The 8038-nt window shown below is 29.1% G+C and overlaps 1 long non-coding RNA gene across 1 annotated transcript; it reads right to left on the bottom strand.

Moving 5' to 3' along the window:
* Positions 1-4158: 4158 nt before the first annotated feature.
* LOC140184669 (uncharacterized) lies at positions 4159-5455 on the bottom strand. Its single transcript, XR_011881859.1, has 2 exons — positions 4535-5455; positions 4159-4425 (listed from the first exon to the last, which is right to left on the bottom strand). It is a non-coding gene; the product is annotated as an uncharacterized lncRNA (long non-coding RNA).
* Positions 5456-8038: the final 2583 nt, after the last annotated feature.

Below are 8038 nucleotides of genomic sequence, written 5' to 3'. Positions count from 1 at the left end.
AATAATTTAAAATCATAACCAAAAAACAAAAAAGTCATATTTTTTTATAAATAGTAAATAAATTTTATATCTAGTAAATGATTTATTCATTTAATTTTAATTTTTTTTAAATATTTAGATAACTATTTAAAAAATGCATGCAAAAAACGAAATAAAATTCAATTTCTAAGTTCTTTTTAAAATTCTTTTAAAAAATTCAGTTATTCACACAAAAAATATTTATTTAGTGTAAAATCACTAAATTTTAAAAATAAAAATATCGCATTTTATAATCATACTTAAAAAAAATTACATTAAAATTTTTTTTGAAAATATATATTTTATATTTGATTATTTTTATTATTTTTAAATAATTCGTAGGTTTATTTGTAATTCGTATCTTTTGAATTATTTTTTGTTGACAGCGTAAATTTTTAAGTACTATTTTACTATTTTATCCTATGCTAGGGATTAGAGTTCGACTTTAGAAAGCTTAAAACATTTATTCAATTAATTTTTAGAGACACATTTTTTTAGTATTAATTTTAAGAGTTGGCTAAAGATACATGTTAAAGTTGATTGATTAAATTGTTATAAAAATTTACAGAAAGTAAGTTTTTAATTAGTGGTAGAACTACAAATTTTATAAGAAAGAGACCAAATTAAATATAAAATAAATTAAAATATAATATAACTAAAAAAATTTTAATTTATGATATACATGTCAAATTAATATATAATTATATTATATAAAAATTAATATTTAATTACATACTTTAAGATTTTGATATTTTTAAATTTGTTTGATAATTTTTTATAAAATTAAAATTATTAACTATCATCTCTATATAAAGTGAATGTTGGTATTTTTAAATTTGCTCTTCTTGATCAAATTCTCTTTAGAAAAATAATTAAAATAAAAAGATAAAAAGTTTTATATTTTTTTTACAGAGAGTTAGGAGTGTATAAAAAACAAATAAAATTTTATTTAAATTTTATTTGGGACATTTATTTCTTTAAATGAGCTAGCTTATTATTTTTTTCGCTCCAACCCATATTAATTACAAATTTATTATATATTCAATTATTCATATATTTATATTCTTTTATTTATTTTTTTAAAAATACTACTTTTTAATAATTGCTACTAATATATTGCAAAACAATAAAGCTCTACATTCAAGCAAAATACTTCCCGTCTTCTTTTTTTTCTATTCCTCCTCCTCCTTCTTCTTCTTCTAAATTCGTGTTTGTAGATTCTTCTTCGTTATCATCATCACCAATAACACCAACGTTTTGCAAACATTTTTATTAGTTCTGATTTTTTCTGCTGCCATCATTAAATAATTTCGGTTCATTTCTTAATTTATTTAAGTTCATTTGTGTATTAATTGAGGTTCATTTGATGTTGCTGATAAGTATTGACTAATTTTTTTATTCCTTAAGTAATTTCGGTTTATTTTTTAGTTTAATTGAGGTTCATTTGGATCCATAAATGAATTTGATGTGTTTTTGTTAATGATTGAGTCTTTTTTACTGTTTGTTCAAATTTGAACTAATTTCGGTTCATTTGTATGCTAATTGAGGTTCACTTGATACTGCTGATAAGTATTGACCAAATTTTTTATTTATTAAGTAATTTCGGTTTATTTTTTAGTTTAATTGAGGTTCATTCGGATCAAGAAATGAATTTGATGTGTTTTTGTTGATGATTGAGTTTTTTTTTACTACATGTTCAAATCTGAACTAATTGAACGAAATAGAGTGAAATCTAATACAATTGAATAAAGTGATAATGAATAATTTTATTCTTCTTTACTAAAAAATTTGGTTAATACTTATTAGCAGGATCAAGTGAATCTCAATTAATACAATCACATTGAATTCGTTTCTGGATCCAAATGAACCTCAAATAAACTAAGAAATGTATCGAAATTACTTAAGAAATAAAAAATTTGGTCAATATTGATAAGCAGCATCAGGTGAACCTCAATGAACATACAAATGAACCGAAATTAATTCACGAATGAACCAAAATAAACTAAAAAATGAACCAAAATTATTTAATGATGATACCAAAAAAAATCAGAACCAATAAAAATGTTAGTAAAATGTGTTGTTATTAGTGATGACGATAACGAAAGAACCTGCGTGCATAAAGAAGAGTTTAGAAAAAGAAGAAGAAGAAAAATAGAAAAAGAAAAACTTATGTTCACAAATTTGATATGTTTTACGTTATTGAAACGCCGTGTATACACACTGATGTGATAAAAATAACTTTTGTTGATTTTGGACTAATTTAATTAAATTTAATTGCCAAAAATATTTAAATATGTAGCTAAACTAATTGTAAAACACATTATAATTTATACATACTAAATTACTGTGACGTGAATTTTGTTAGTATCTAATATACTTAACATATATTTAATTCATAATATATATATAATAATCTATTGATCCACTATTATTAATTTTTTATAAAAAAATTAGAGAAACTATGACCATCTTAGATTTTCTTTATGAATTCGTCACTGCTTTTTATATATTTGATATGTATTTATTAAAAAAATTTAAATTTTTTTACTAATAATAACTTTAAGATTAATTAAGATTATTTAATTTTAATAGAATTTTTTTTTTATTTTGGAAAGAATATAATACACATTTAATTCATTTTGAAAAGAATAATTTTTAGAATTTAATTGATCCAAACTTCAATTTAAATATTCTATCCAAAATGCACTTAGAAAGTGAGATTTTTTTGATTTTGGCATTGCCATATTGGTATTAGATCTTTCATTATTGCAATTAAATGTTTCATATATATTGGTTGTCCCCTGAACTAGACCAATAAAATGTTCAAATACTGCTTTGGTAGCTTGCTTGTTTGCTATATCTATGTTGTATATTTTAAAGAATAAATAAAATATAGTATTAGAATTGTTTACGGGGAAGTTCGATAATTCGATTATTCAAATTTAATAACAAGGAACCACTTTTTTTTTTCCCCTTTTTGCCTGTTATTTTCTTTTTACCTAAATTATTGGCTTCCTCTCCTCTGAGAGACTGGAGAGCTTGTTAGCAATTGTTGTAAAAACAAAATTGTGACTCTTTATGAGAGTAATTTTAATTTTTAAATATTTTTTTTCTTTTTAGAATCGATTAGTTCATATTAAAAAATAAGGTTACGAGAAACGAATCAATCATTAAATCGGTTAAATAACTGGTCTAATGATCCAATAGTAGTCGAACCCTTCTCGAATCAATTTCGTTAAATATAAAATAAAATTATTAAAAATACAATATAAATCTTTTAAAATTTAAATTCAATCATTCATATAATAATAAAATTTTTTTTTCTTTTAAAAGACTCAAAATCATTCATTTTTAAATCAGGATTTGGTCATAAAATTTTTCAACAGAGCCTCAAGACTTCAAGAGAGGATAACCTAACTCATTTCTTTAAATTCATTGAAAACCTTTGAAACCTTAACTTCTTGATTTAAAATAAAAAGAGTAGAATTTAAACCAAAATCAAGTCACGTATCCAAATATTCCAAACTAATTTTAAAACCAACTTACTTAAACCAAAACCAAGTCATTTAAACCGAAAACCAATTTCAGTTTCATTCTTAAATTCGTTTCCAAAAGCTCGGGAATTGTATCAGTTTTATTAAGTCAAAATTTCTTAAAATACTTCAAACTTTTCTTAAAACGTCGTAAAGTGAAATTAGTTAATCAAAATCCAAGTTCCTTTTAAATCCATTAAAACTCCTTTAAATGTGCTTATTTAATCAACTTCCAAAACTTAATTATTTTCATCTTTAAAGTGACTTTAAAACCTAATTCTTTTCTAAAATAGGTTACATTTAAAATATAACAATTTTCTTAATAAAAGGGTTCAAACCTATTTCATATATCCATAATTCAGTTCAAGGCATAATTCATTTCTTTTTAAAAATTCGTTTCAAATAAAATATCGAAAAATTCGGCAACATCTCCTCTTAAACTTGGACTTTGTCACTCTTTTCGGGTCCCAACAAAACCAATCATCAACTCTTTCCAACAATTCAAGACCAAATCAGTTTCCAATAAAACAAAAACTCAATTTCCAGGTTATCAAAAATCATTCAAATCAACCAATCCATAAATTTCCAATTTATCAAAAATCAGACATTATCTCAATCAAACAAACAACTATATTCATTCAGGACAAAATCAAACAATTCATAAGACTCACATAATCACCAGAAACATATTTTACACAGCATATTTATTTATAACAATTCTCAATTTAAATCAAATTAGTTTGTATAAAAGGCTCCTACCACAATACGTTGAAATCACAACCCAAACTTGCTACCTGACTCCTTTCGTATCGACCCGAAACGACTGTAATAAAAACATCAGCTCCAAACCGCTTTCTCAGCAACCAGAACGACTCTATTCGCAATATATAATAATCGAGATTAACTCTCATAACAACGGATGCTACAACACCTCAACGTATAACAGAGCAGTAACTAGAAGGCTTTCAGAATTAGACGCTTACCGAACGAAGAAGAAACGACTGAACTGAAACAGCGGCGGTCTCCGAACTGGTTTGGCGGCAATCCGGCAGCCACCTCAAGCGGCAGCGGTGACCGGACTCCGGCGATGAAGACTGAAACCCACATACAGAAACGATAAGGCTTCCGAAATCTTAAACGAACGAAAACCAAATTCTAAACCCTTATCGGCAGAGTTTTCCGGCGACGGCGGCGAGGTTTTCCAGTGGCAGAAGCTCGGTTACGGCGGCGCAGCTCCCAGCAGTAGCGGTGACGGAGCGCACGACGGCGGCGGTAGCTTTGCGATGCACGGCGGCGCCTCTCCGTTCCCTCCGCCGCGAGATCTCTTTCTCTCGCTCTCTGTTCTAAAGACGGCGACACAACTGAGTGGCGGCTGGGTTTGTCGGCAACGGCGACGCGGTTACAAGCTCGACGGCGGCGCACGACAATGGCGCTGCGACGACCGCGGCGAGCTGGACGCGTGTTGGGCGGCGACGAGCTCCTTCTCGCACTGTCTCTCTTCTTGGCTCAGCTCTGATTCGCGTCGGCACACTCTCCCTCTTCCCTTCGACGGCGACTACGAGAAGCACGGTAGCTGCGCGTGGTGGCGGCGGCGCTGGTCACGGTCTCCTTCTCCCCTCAGATCTCAGATCTCTCTCGGTTCGGGTCTTCCTCCGCGACGGCAACGGTGGCGGAGCCAGGTCCCCCCATCCGGATTCACTCTTCCCTCTCTTCCCCTATGCCCCTTGGTTCTCTTTCTTTCATTCAAAAGGGGAAAATTGTGCGTTTTGCTGCGCAGCAAAGGCAATGGAGAGAGGGGTTTGAGGCTGCGCAGCGTTGAAGGGAGAATGGGGGGAAGTATATGACAAAATTAGGATAAGGGGCAATTTGGTAATTTTAACAAATTTAGAGTAATAGGGTTAGTTTTGTAATTTCAAATAAAAGTAGGGATATTATAGTAATTAGAAATAAATTTTAATTTTATAATAATAATGTACAAAAATACTATTTGTTCATCACTTTTACAAATTACTTTCGATAAAATGTCCAAATCAAATAATTAGAAATAATATACTTAATTTCTTCATTTTTCAAAATAGCAGTATTAATATTTAAATTGTTAATTATTTAATCCAAATTATATAAAATATTTATTATTTCACAACTAACAACTTTACAATTTAAATATAGAAAATAATTCAATAATTGTAAAATTAGATAAAATTCTAATTTTGAATAGGCAAACCTCAATTTTTGAATTTCTAAAATTTTAAATTGTAAATAGTGAAATAATTCATAATTATAGAGTTTGGATAAAAATCTTAATTTATCTCAAATCTAATTAATCAAAACTGAATTTAGTTATTTTTAATAAAATAATTTCTTGAAAATAAACTGTAAATAAAGATATGATTTGAGATTAGTTCAAAATATGACTTTTCAAAAGTCTTGGGTCTTACATTTTACTCATCTTATAAAAATTTTCGTCCTCGAAAATTAAAGTAATACATAAGATAATACATAGACTTAGCACTCTACTTTTTAAATACTTTTTAAGAAAGTAAAAAATCATAACACATAGATATAGAATTTTAAATACCGGGTAACCATAAGATTTAAATATAAGGGTAAGGTATAGTGTAAGGTGAAAGATACAAGATAGGCTCAATGCAAAAAATTTATGTGGTTTCGAAATTCTACAAAAGTTTAGAGGAACCAAATAGGGTGCAAGTCAAGATAGGCGTTCACAAGGCAAATCAGTGGGTACCATGGCAAAAGGCTATAAAGTAGGTTGGTATCTAACAACAGATATAACGTTCACTCATAGGTCTCGTACCCCTTTCAAAGCATCAACTTCTTAACTCCATCAATCGCTTCACAACTCCATAACCGGTCACAAATCTAACATCCGCAGACTCTTCCGCTAGAAACAAAACTCTCACAACTTCTCAGAATGTTGCACACTTATCGCTTCACCTTTCGTATCCACAACAAGTCTTAAAGAACTAACGCATTGCCTTACTATACCTAAATATTGCACGTGACATCAAAATAATTCTCGAATTTACTCAAAAAGATAAAAGACTTTGAAAAAGAAGGACAAACAACAAGGATAATCTTCGCAAGAGTTTTGAAAGAACTGTTGAATCTACAAGTAAACAAGGATGTACAATCGATGAAGAGTATTGGAAAGAAATTCAATTTAACAACCTCAAGGATGACTCCTGAATCAGAGATAATTGATAGGAACACAAAAAGGATAAGCAAGGCAGTAGTTTGGAACTAAATCAAGCTGAGTTAACAAGTATAAAATCATAGAAGAAGGTTAACTAAAACTAGTGATGACACTCTCAAGGTTTAAAATTTATGATTAAGTACACATAATACATTTGGATATAAAGAATGAAAAATTGAAAGAAGATCACCTCATGTGCTAAAAGAAAGGTATGGAACTCACATCTCACAAGAGGGTGACAGAACATATATCAAAACTGCAATATGTTTAAAAGAAAACTAAATTACATTTTATCCAAATAGTTTCCAAGTAAAAGATAGAATAGGTGAGGTTTGAAAAATAAAAGTCAATTGGGTTAAGGCCAAAACAATTTTCCGAAAATCCTAAAAGACATGTAGGTACTCAATCAAATAAAGGTATACAGTGAAACCGTGGCAAGGTTGTAAGAAAATTAAATGTTTGTTCAAAAATTCTCAAGGTTTATATCCAAACAAGCGTGTATAAAAATTATATCAAATATGGAAGAAGATATTAAACTCTATTTAAAAAAGAAACTCCGAGGTAAAAATTTATTTATAGGTCAGTTTCAAAATTTTATTTAAAACAATGCATGCCAACTTCAAAACAACGCGGTAGATTTAAGGAATAGCTATGGATGCAGTTTAAGCAAGAAAACTTTATTTAACTTTCTTAAGAAGAGAATCCAAAACTTACTTTAAAAGTTCACATCAAAACACCAAGAATATACTTGAAATTGCCATCACATAAGAACATTCAAGAATATTTAAGATGTACTTAAAAAAAATCAGACCAAACAAGAAAAGATCTTAAATCAAGGGAGTTCAAACAAGATCCACAAAGCATGAGACACCAACAAGCTTTCCATTGATCCAAAAGAATGCAACACTCGTCAGGAGAGACAACTCAATCAACAGTGAAGTTTCAAGAAGGAACCTTTGGCTAAAGAAGGACAATTAAGAGGAAAAATAACACACTAGATAGAAACAAATTCAAAGTGGCGTAGAGGAGTATGAAATTCACAAAAGAAGAAAAACTGAGACTATTGGTGTGTTCATAAAAGAAAAAGATCAGTTAAAAACAAAACCAAGTATCACAATGATAAACCACTATTTTGTGGTTTATCTTGTGCTTAATTGAGTGGATTTTATCAACTCTTACCCGCTTATTCATACTATTTGCATGGTTTTACATTTGCCTTCCTAACTATGTGCTTTGATTGAAAATAGGCTTCTTTGGCCTTAAGTTCCCTATG

This window comes from Arachis hypogaea, chromosome 5, assembly GCF_003086295.3.
Source record: "Arachis hypogaea cultivar Tifrunner chromosome 5, arahy.Tifrunner.gnm2.J5K5, whole genome shotgun sequence".
Taxonomy (NCBI): domain Eukaryota; kingdom Viridiplantae; phylum Streptophyta; class Magnoliopsida; order Fabales; family Fabaceae; genus Arachis; species Arachis hypogaea.
The sequence above is the reverse complement of the archived record's forward strand: the minus strand, read 5'-3'. Positions and strand labels throughout refer to the sequence as shown.